General features: G+C 33.6%; 1 long non-coding RNA gene across 1 annotated transcript; it reads left to right on the forward strand.

Moving 5' to 3' along the window:
• The first annotated feature begins 738 nt into the window (after positions 1-738).
• On the forward strand, positions 739-4,093 carry LOC128553271 (uncharacterized). The gene is made up of 2 exons (XR_008369304.1): positions 739-852; positions 1,987-4,093. It is a non-coding gene; the product is annotated as an uncharacterized LOC128553271 (long non-coding RNA).
• Positions 4,094-9,289: the final 5,196 nt, after the last annotated feature.

Below are 9,289 nucleotides of genomic sequence, written 5' to 3' on the forward strand. Positions count from 1 at the left end.
AATCTTAAAATTGTGCTGATATTCAAAACATACTGCGTTAATTTATTGGTGGATAGCTTCAAATGAATTGTGACACTAACATGTTAGGAGGTAAATATTTTGTCTGCGGTAAAATGTTAGTTTGTAACTGAAAAAAAAAACAAAAAAAAATTAACATTTTTTTAGATTTCAATGGCCGATTTCATAGTTTTCAAAGTATAGATTTAGAATAATAGTAATTGGCAGTCAGTTTATATTTGCAAATGTAAGTAATGACTTATGTATAATTTGAGCCGTGCCATGAGAAAACCAACATAGTGCGTTTGCGACCAGCATGCGCATCCGCGCAGTCTGGTCAGGATCCATGCTGTTCGTTTTCAAAGCCTATTGAAATTAGAGAAACCATTAGCGAACAGCAAGGATCCTGACCAGACTGCGCGGATACGCAGGCTGGTCTGGATCCATGTTGGTCGCAAACGCAATATGTTGATTTTCTCATGGAGCGGCTCATTTGTTTATCAAGCATTTTTAGCATGAACTATTTGATATTTGGTATCAAATTTGCTACCCAAAAACCCTTGATGCCTTGATCTACCGATAACTCGAAGAAATTTTGCTGGTTTCGTCGAGTTCGAGCCAGCAAAGTTCGGCTGTATTTGGAAAAATGTGAATAAAAATTAATTAATAAGTCATATATATATATCGTCATTTATTTTTTTGTATATTGTAATTTTCCAAAATCTCTGTTTCCTTCCTCAGAATCCTGGAAGATATTTTTTCACGCCAGTTCCAGACTATACGTACATGGCAATAGTTGCAACATGCTGCTGTTTCACACCATTTGGAATTGTTGCTTTATGTCTCGCCAATTCGGTAACTTGGCATGTTATTTGTTTGTTTGTATTAATGGTAAACCAATCAGCAAAAATTGATAATTGATAAATGTACTTTCAGCCCGGATTTAGCTTTGATAGAACAACATTTAAACTAATAAGCTGCTCGTTAACTGAAATCTGTCCGATTTTGAAATGTCTATTTTTATTTACTGTGTTAAATAAAAGAGCAATTTTAAAATTAATGACAGATATGTTTAATAGAATTTACTGAATTATGATAACATGTTTTGATTTACTTCTGTTTTTTGCGTTGGGTATCTTATGGGATATATATTTCCCGATTAATTCAGTTTGACAGAGCGTGTTGTCAGGTTAGGGGTGTCAAATATATGAGCCGTGCTATGGGAAAACCAACATAGTGGCTTTCCGACCAGCATGGATCCTGACCAGACTGCGCATCCATGATGTTCGCTAACGGTTTCTCTAATTGCAATAGGCTTTGAAAGCGAACAGCATGGATCATGATCAGACTGCGCGGATGCGCAGGCTGGTCTGGATCTATGCTGGTCGCAAAGCCACTATGTTGGTTTTCCCATGGCACGGCTTATATCATAGACAAACTTCTTTAGCAAGGCATTATAATAAGTAACGTAAATAGTTTGCTAAATTTTACTAATCGTATTGTAATTCCAGTTCGGTTTTAAAATACAATTGTAATCGAAAGACGCTTCTGCTATGATATATATCGAAACTCAATTTATACGGAGATGTTGATTAACTTCCGCAGAATCTGAGTTATGGTTACAGTAGAATAATAAAAACGTTTAATTAAAGAATGTTAAGACCAAACTGTTCTGAGAAGCAACGCATATTTACTGTTCAACACTTTATCAGATGGACACCGCGTTAAGATAAACTTGATAAAATTTTAACATTTACTTGTTTTCTGTTTAGTAACCTATTGAAATGGCACTGCTATTGGAGCTTTTCGGCTCACAGACTATCTGTTTTTAATTGAGACAACAATGAAAATAAGTAAATGATTGAGATAGTTCATCTTTGCATTGATATTTTTTTCTCCATTTGCATTTTTATACATGTGATATACACTTAAATTTACAGTTTCATCTTTACGTCGATGTTGTATTCTTATTTTTCTTCTTCTTCACAGACAAACAAACTGGCGGTCAGAGGAGACAGACAGCAAGCCATGGAGACATCATACATTACAGTAGTTTTTATACTGTTGTCGTTTATTTTTCCTCTCTTTCTAATTAGTCTCTTCATTGCTATTTGTGTGGCATTAGAAAACGCCTAACATGGCGTTTTCATTCGAAAACACACTTAAAGAGCTCGATACCTAATTATTTTGTATACCTGAAGCTAAAACATGATATGGTGATATTTTACAAAGACAAACCTGTGAAAGAGTTGCTTGAAGGATGTTATATTCCCCAAATAACTTACTTACGACCACTAATAAATTAATATACTAATCGATACTTCTATTGCCCTCCGATAATTTGCATTTTTCGTCATACTTCAAGTACTACATTTATGAAATTTCCCATACGTTTAGACAAATTTGTTTTAAATAATATGCTTAAATTGAGACAAAATCAGATTATGCAGTGATATCATTGTATTCACTTTACGAACGCTACCCATTTTTAAAAGGTCACACAAATATCTGAATGTTTAATGTGCACATATCACTTATAAGGATACTGATTGATAGAAATTGAATTATTGATCAGATATCAAGCCGTATTTAATTTTTTTCTAAGATATGGCAGGATAAAGAAGTAATAATGATTTTGCCATGATTTTCCTGCATTATAATGAAATACTTCGATCTTTTAATTATAAACATATTTTTTTCGATTTTAAAATTTAATTGAGTTTGCAAAAAGAATGGAATACATCAGAGCATTTTTCAAGTTCTTTGAAACGTGAATATATATTTTGAAATGCATGTTCTAAAGATGTAATCATTTTCATATGCATAATGTTTGTAATATGAAAGACATTGCAAAACATATCAAAAGCTCGTTAGATATTCCGTTAAGATGTGTTTTGTTCGTAGCCCATGTATTCCAATCATGTCCCAGTACATCATTCTTAAATGGAAGAGTATTATTCTGAAATTGTTGACAGTGAAATAAATTATGTGAAGGTTTTCAACTCTGGTTACCATTCCCAGTAAGTTCAACCATATTTCATTGAAACTTATCGTCACAATCATTTATCTCATTCTGTTCTGTCTGCACCCTGACTTTTAAAACAGTCCGTATACGTTCAAAGCATTCCTGACTTCTACATGTATTGTTTTGTCGGACCCTAAAGAGTGTTTCTCTTGATATCCTGTCTTATGCAAAGGCATTGGGTTAATGCAGTTTTCTTTTGACCATAAGGCCCCATGTGGTTCTGGGACGATCTATGTATGAAAAGAAGTGGAACCACTGCCTTACCCTTGCACGATCGTAAGAGGCGACTAATAGGGTCTTAACACTTGGTTTTGCTTCATTCTGTGATTCCAGCAGGTCTGCAAATTTTGATTCCATACCTCATGTTTTTATTTCGATGTAAATGAGATGTGAAACCAAAATTTGTGGTCCTGTTTGGCGCCATATAACCTATACTGTGTTGGTGCGCCGTAAAATCCAAATAAATTTAACCATAAGGTTTGCTTTTCACGTAGATTTGGTAGGAATTCACCGGCGGGGGTAACTTCTATTTACACTGCCATGTAACATTTGAACTTGGTGGAGAAACAGATCGAGGTTAGATGCGTGACTTATTTTGTTTTAAAAATAAAATTTAATGGAAACAAACAACCCCTTAAAAGGACTAATCACCTGTTATAGTTTTGTATGAACAGTGTAAACACTGGATTTTATATGGCTCTATGAATCATATGTATTGAACATCGTTGTTCAGTTTTCTGATATTTATCACCGATCAGTTGGAAAGCCTGATCTGGAAGGTTACTTAAGTTAATTGTTTGTATCAAGTTGAATAGTCATACTGTATTGCAAAATTTTAATGTTTTGCAATGATATATCAAATCTTAATAAAAAAGCAAACTTGTATGTTATCTTCCTGTCAAATGTTTGAAATAGAATATTCTAACAACGTACGTATGAGTTACTAATTTGAGTTAAATCGCCTCGATAGCCTAGTGGTAGAGCGTCCGCTTCGAGTTCGGAACGTCGTGGATTCGATCTCCGGCTGCGTCATACTAAAGACGTGAAAAATGGTGCCAGTAGCTCCCTTGCTTGGCGCTCAGCATAAAAAAATCTTTCAAATTCTCGTGGCGATGGATTCCATCAGGAAGGAGATGACGAGAGAGATTAATATAAGTTATAGAACTTGCTTGGCAATCGACCTAAAATAAATAACTATAAACTAGTATGAGCGTGATGAATTTGGCTTTATTTTTAGAAACTTTGTTGTGAATTGATATTTTTGGAGTGCTCTCACTCATAAAAAATTAGAGTAATAATTGGTTATACTTAGAATAGTATTTAAGGCTATATATATATATATATATATATATATATATATATATAATATATATATATATATATATATATATATATATAAAATATATACATTTTTGACTGAATGCGCTACCATGCAAATCAGAAAGAAAATTGGCAAAAAAAAATTCATTACACAATTTGATGTGTCTGATAGTCGAAAAATAAGGCAAGTTGAAGTCAAACTGTTTAAGTCGCTCATTTACTGATTTCAACTATAAAGCTTTATTGTCTTAGTGTGTAACTGGCTACTGACTTAAGATATTTTGTTAGTATGTTCAAGTTAAACCTATAATGTTGTATTGTCTTCATCCATGTTCGTGTATTTCTAAGCATACAGGCAGACTAATTATTTAGAAGGCACCAGTTAATTTCATTTAAAATGTTATATATCCATTCCAATACATGTATCACGACATTTTGGCATATTTTGGCCCCTCCCTTGCAAGAAACTAAAGACATATTGTGTCGAATATGTATATTCAATCCCTACACAAGTGGATCTGCATATACAAGGTGATGTTTGTTTACAAATGTATAAACATAGTTTTTTTTCCGGGCATGTAACTTTTATTTGGCCTCAGAACATTGTGTGGTTTTGTATTGAATTATTTTTTAGCTCAGGTGAGTTATTGTGATTGCTTGATGTCCGTCGTATGTCGTCTGTCTGTCTGTCGTCTGTCTTCATGAAATTTGGTCAGAAGGATAACCTTGATGAAATTAAGGCCAAGTTCGAAAATGGGTCATCTGGGATAAAAAACTAGGTCGCTAGGACAAACCAAAAAAAAGCGTTTTGTATGCGATAGAGGCTGTATTTTTTAATTGATCTTCATGAAATTCAGTCAGAATAATTGCCTTGATCAAATCTAGTTCAAGTTTGAATGTAGGTTACCTAGGCTTAAAAACTGGGTCACTAGGTCAAATCGAAGAAAAACTTGTTTACACTTCAAGAGACCACATTTTTGGTCCAATCTCAATGAAAATTGGTCAGAATATTTGTTTCCATGAAATCACTATGTTAAACATGTTTACACTGTTATGGTATGTTTCTCAAGTGAGCGACCTAGGGCCATCTTGGCCCTCTTGTTTTTTTTTAGTATATCTCTATATTAGTACATGTATACTGTTTGGCTGTTTTTAAATTTAATCATAGAAGAAGGAAACAAAATATTTCAGAATTATTCCAATTCCGGTCATCACTTGTTTAATATTACGGGAAACTTAAACCTCGGCGTGACCTTATGAATGCATTGTCAACAGTTAATACTTATTTATCAAACACGTTCCATTAATGTCAAAAGTAGTAAACATGTTTTGTAAACATTACGTGATTAACAAGGATGTGTAGCGGTGTGGAGGATCAAGGATAATCTAGCATCGTCATTATGATAGATGTTAACGTTTGTGAGCTATTTTTGTTTGTTTGTTTGTTTTGGCTTTAACGCCATTTTTCAACAGTATTTCAGTTACGTAACGGCGGGCAGTTAACCTTACCAGTGTTCCTGGATTCTGTACCAGTACAAACACCTGTTCTCCGCAAGTAATGCCACCTTCCCCACATGAATCAGAGATGGAGGACGAATGATGTTATTTATCAAATCTTCACGGAGAATAAACGCCCCGCCCGGGGATCGAACTCACGGCCCCGAGATCCGTATATCTGTGCTCTCTCTATTGAGCTAAGCGGGAGGGCTTAGAGGTATTAAGTGTACAATAATTGTTGTTTTGCCTCACGAACAGACACAAGTAAAGTAAATTGTTAGTAAGCTTTATGTTGCTAGAATTACAAAATAAAATTATGTTATTTTCTCAAGTAAGGTTCTTTGCTAAAAACACGTTTAATACGAAAACGGTCAGAGAGGTATTGAAGGTGTTCGAAGGAAGGAAACCTGTGTTTTCATTCATTCTTAACTTCAGAGTTTCAAAAGAGAAGATATTTGCATGATGAACGACATACTATATCGTAATAAATTATCTAATATGAAACAGTTATAAAATATTCTGTCTTAACTATGACGTTACAAATTCAGAATTAAATGCGGAATTTAAGTACTGCTAATGTGTTCATAGCACTATGTGTCTTTGTTTCAAAATATGAAATTGTTATGCATTTCAAAATTGAGACAGGTGTATTGTTCTTAGAAAATAGTTACAAAGTATTCCTTTTTAATATTTCCAATAATAACAATATTTCTAGATAGTTACATTTACCTATAATCTAAGTCTGATACTATATGAGCCGCGCCATGAGAAAACCAGCATAGTGGCTTTGCGACCAGCATGGATCCAGACCAGACTGCGCATCCATGCTGTTCGCTAACGGTTTCTCTAATTGCAATAGGCTTTGAAAGCGAACAGCATGGATCATGACCAGACTGCGCGGATGCGCAGGCTGGTCTGGATCTATGCTGGTCGCAAAGCCACTATGTTGGTTTTCCCATGGCACGGCTCAAATAACGGTTAAGCTTACTTTGACGTCTACATACTTACAAATAGTGGTCGAAATTGCCGGAATATGAGCATATCGTGGATTTTAGTGGGCTGTATGTGTTCCTTCTGTAGAAGCCGCATATGCACAATTTGTCCGCCTGTAAATAACATACTATATTATTATTCAACTTTACAATATTACACACTGTATAAGATCAATTGCAAACATCATATGAAACAGACAGAGTTAATACAAAACATAACTGAGCCAAAACGAGAAAAACAGGGCCAAGACGAGAAAAACAGGACCAATACGGAATTCAAGCATTTTGATTGGTTCAAAAGAGAGGGCATATACGGAAAAGTCACTTCCGTTAGATTTTTAAATGACACCATTTTGTTTTACATCAGAGTAATAGATTACATTTTTTTCACATTTTGACAAAAAATCATCTATTAAACATATTCATGTAATAACCAAGTATGACTGAGCGGGATGTACGTCTTCATAGATTACAACGATACTTTCGCTTATTCGGTATTGTGTAACATGCAAGTGTTTCCTGTCAGAAATTCTGGCAGTTGTCAAGGAAAATAATGAGAAAATATGGAAACTCGGATCAATTTAAAGGATGAAGCTTACCTCTACAGACATTTTGATAGTGTGGACTATTTGTGCAATGATAAATAGCGATTCAAATGCTGGAAAGTTGATGAATAAATTGGCGAACAAGAGTGTTAGTTGTGAACTACAAACAATTTCGGACAAGAATTAAACGAGGCATGGGAGTGTATAATTTGTGCTTGGTTGGTTCTATTATCTTGATCAACACATATGTGTACAATTTTGTGTCTCGTTGCCTGCAGCCTAAAAGGAAATGACTTTTAAAGAAGTTTTTATCACAGTTCAAACAGGCTGGTAACATTGCCCGAGGCTTTCAACATAAAAAACTATTATTTCTTGAAAAATAACAAAGATATTTCTTTCAAGGCAGTGGCTAGGATTACAATACCGTAATCCTAGCCTCCTAGTCTAGGATTACGGAAGTTCCGTATTTCTAGACAACCCTACGAGGATAGGCTAGGATTACGGAAGTATTTAAGAGGCATCAAATATATTTTAGGACGTGTATAAATAATATTGTAAACATACTTTTTTCACTTAAAATAGCGATTTCCATGCCTATCATACTATTTTCGATCCGTTATTTTGGATTAAGATATATTAATGGCGCTGACTACAGGCCCATTTTTTATTTTTTACAATATCCATAAAAAAGATATATATATATATATATATATATATATATATATATATATATATATATATATATATATATTAAATGGTGTAATTTTGTTTTTTGTTAAGAGTATGTTATTATTTTATATTAATGATTTTGAAATTTTTTCTTTCATTTGCATTGTTTCTTTTCTATTTTTTCTTTTCTCTTTTTTATTTATTTTTTCTTTCTTTTCTTCTTTTTATTGATTTTGTCCTTCTTTTTGGGGGTCTGTCTTCTTTTTTAACATTTGACTACAGATATTAAACAGTTACTTTGTTTATACACCCGGTAGCGATTGCTGCCATTAATATATCGTTAACCCTAAATGGCGAATCATTAACATGATACGACAGGCATGAAAAAATCGCTATTTTAAGTGACAAAATTAAGTTTACAACATCATTAATGCATGTTCTAACATATATTTGATGCCTCTTAAATACTTCCGTAATCCTAGCCTATCTTCTTAGGGTTGTCTAGAAATACGGAACTTCCGTAATCCTAGACTCGGAGGCTAGGATTACGGTACCGTAATCCTAGCCACTGCCTTCTTTCAAACTTGGGCCATTTATTAAGCATTACATATGATACAAATTGAAATAAAAATAACTTGGCTGACTTCAGTTTTGACAGAGTTATTTCCCCTTTTCGGATTTTTATGACGCATAATTTTTGAAGTCCAAAAAAATATGTTCTAATGCTAAGTTTAAAACAAAAAAGGGTTCGATGGCTTTCTAATGCTCTAAATTATTGCGCTAGTACATGAATGTATACATTTTACTGTGCTTTCACTAACAACATTATAGAAAAATGTTAGTTGTAAAAAAATTGTTCATACATCTGCACTAGAAACAAAGTATTAACCCTAAATATATAGAATAAAGGTATTGGCGCACAAGTTTGGAGCAATAGAAAGCCATGGAACCCTTTTCTGTTTTAAACATTGCATTAAAACTTTTTTTTTTTGGACTTCAAAAATTATGAATCATAAAAATCTGAAAAGGGGAAGTAATTCTAACAAAACTGAAGGCAACAAAGTTATTTCTGTCTTAATATGCATCATATGTTATGCTTGATAAACGGACCAAGTTTGAAAGAAATATCTTCATTATTTTTCAAGAAATATTAGTTTTTATGTCGAAAGCCCGATCGGGCAATGTTACCAGCCTGTCAAATGCTAAGATAACTCACTAAAGAAAATAAATAGGAATTCAAAAAT

The sequence above is a fragment of the Mercenaria mercenaria genome, unplaced genomic scaffold, assembly GCF_021730395.1.
Source record: "Mercenaria mercenaria strain notata unplaced genomic scaffold, MADL_Memer_1 contig_3657, whole genome shotgun sequence".
NCBI lineage: Eukaryota > Metazoa > Mollusca > Bivalvia > Venerida > Veneridae > Mercenaria > Mercenaria mercenaria.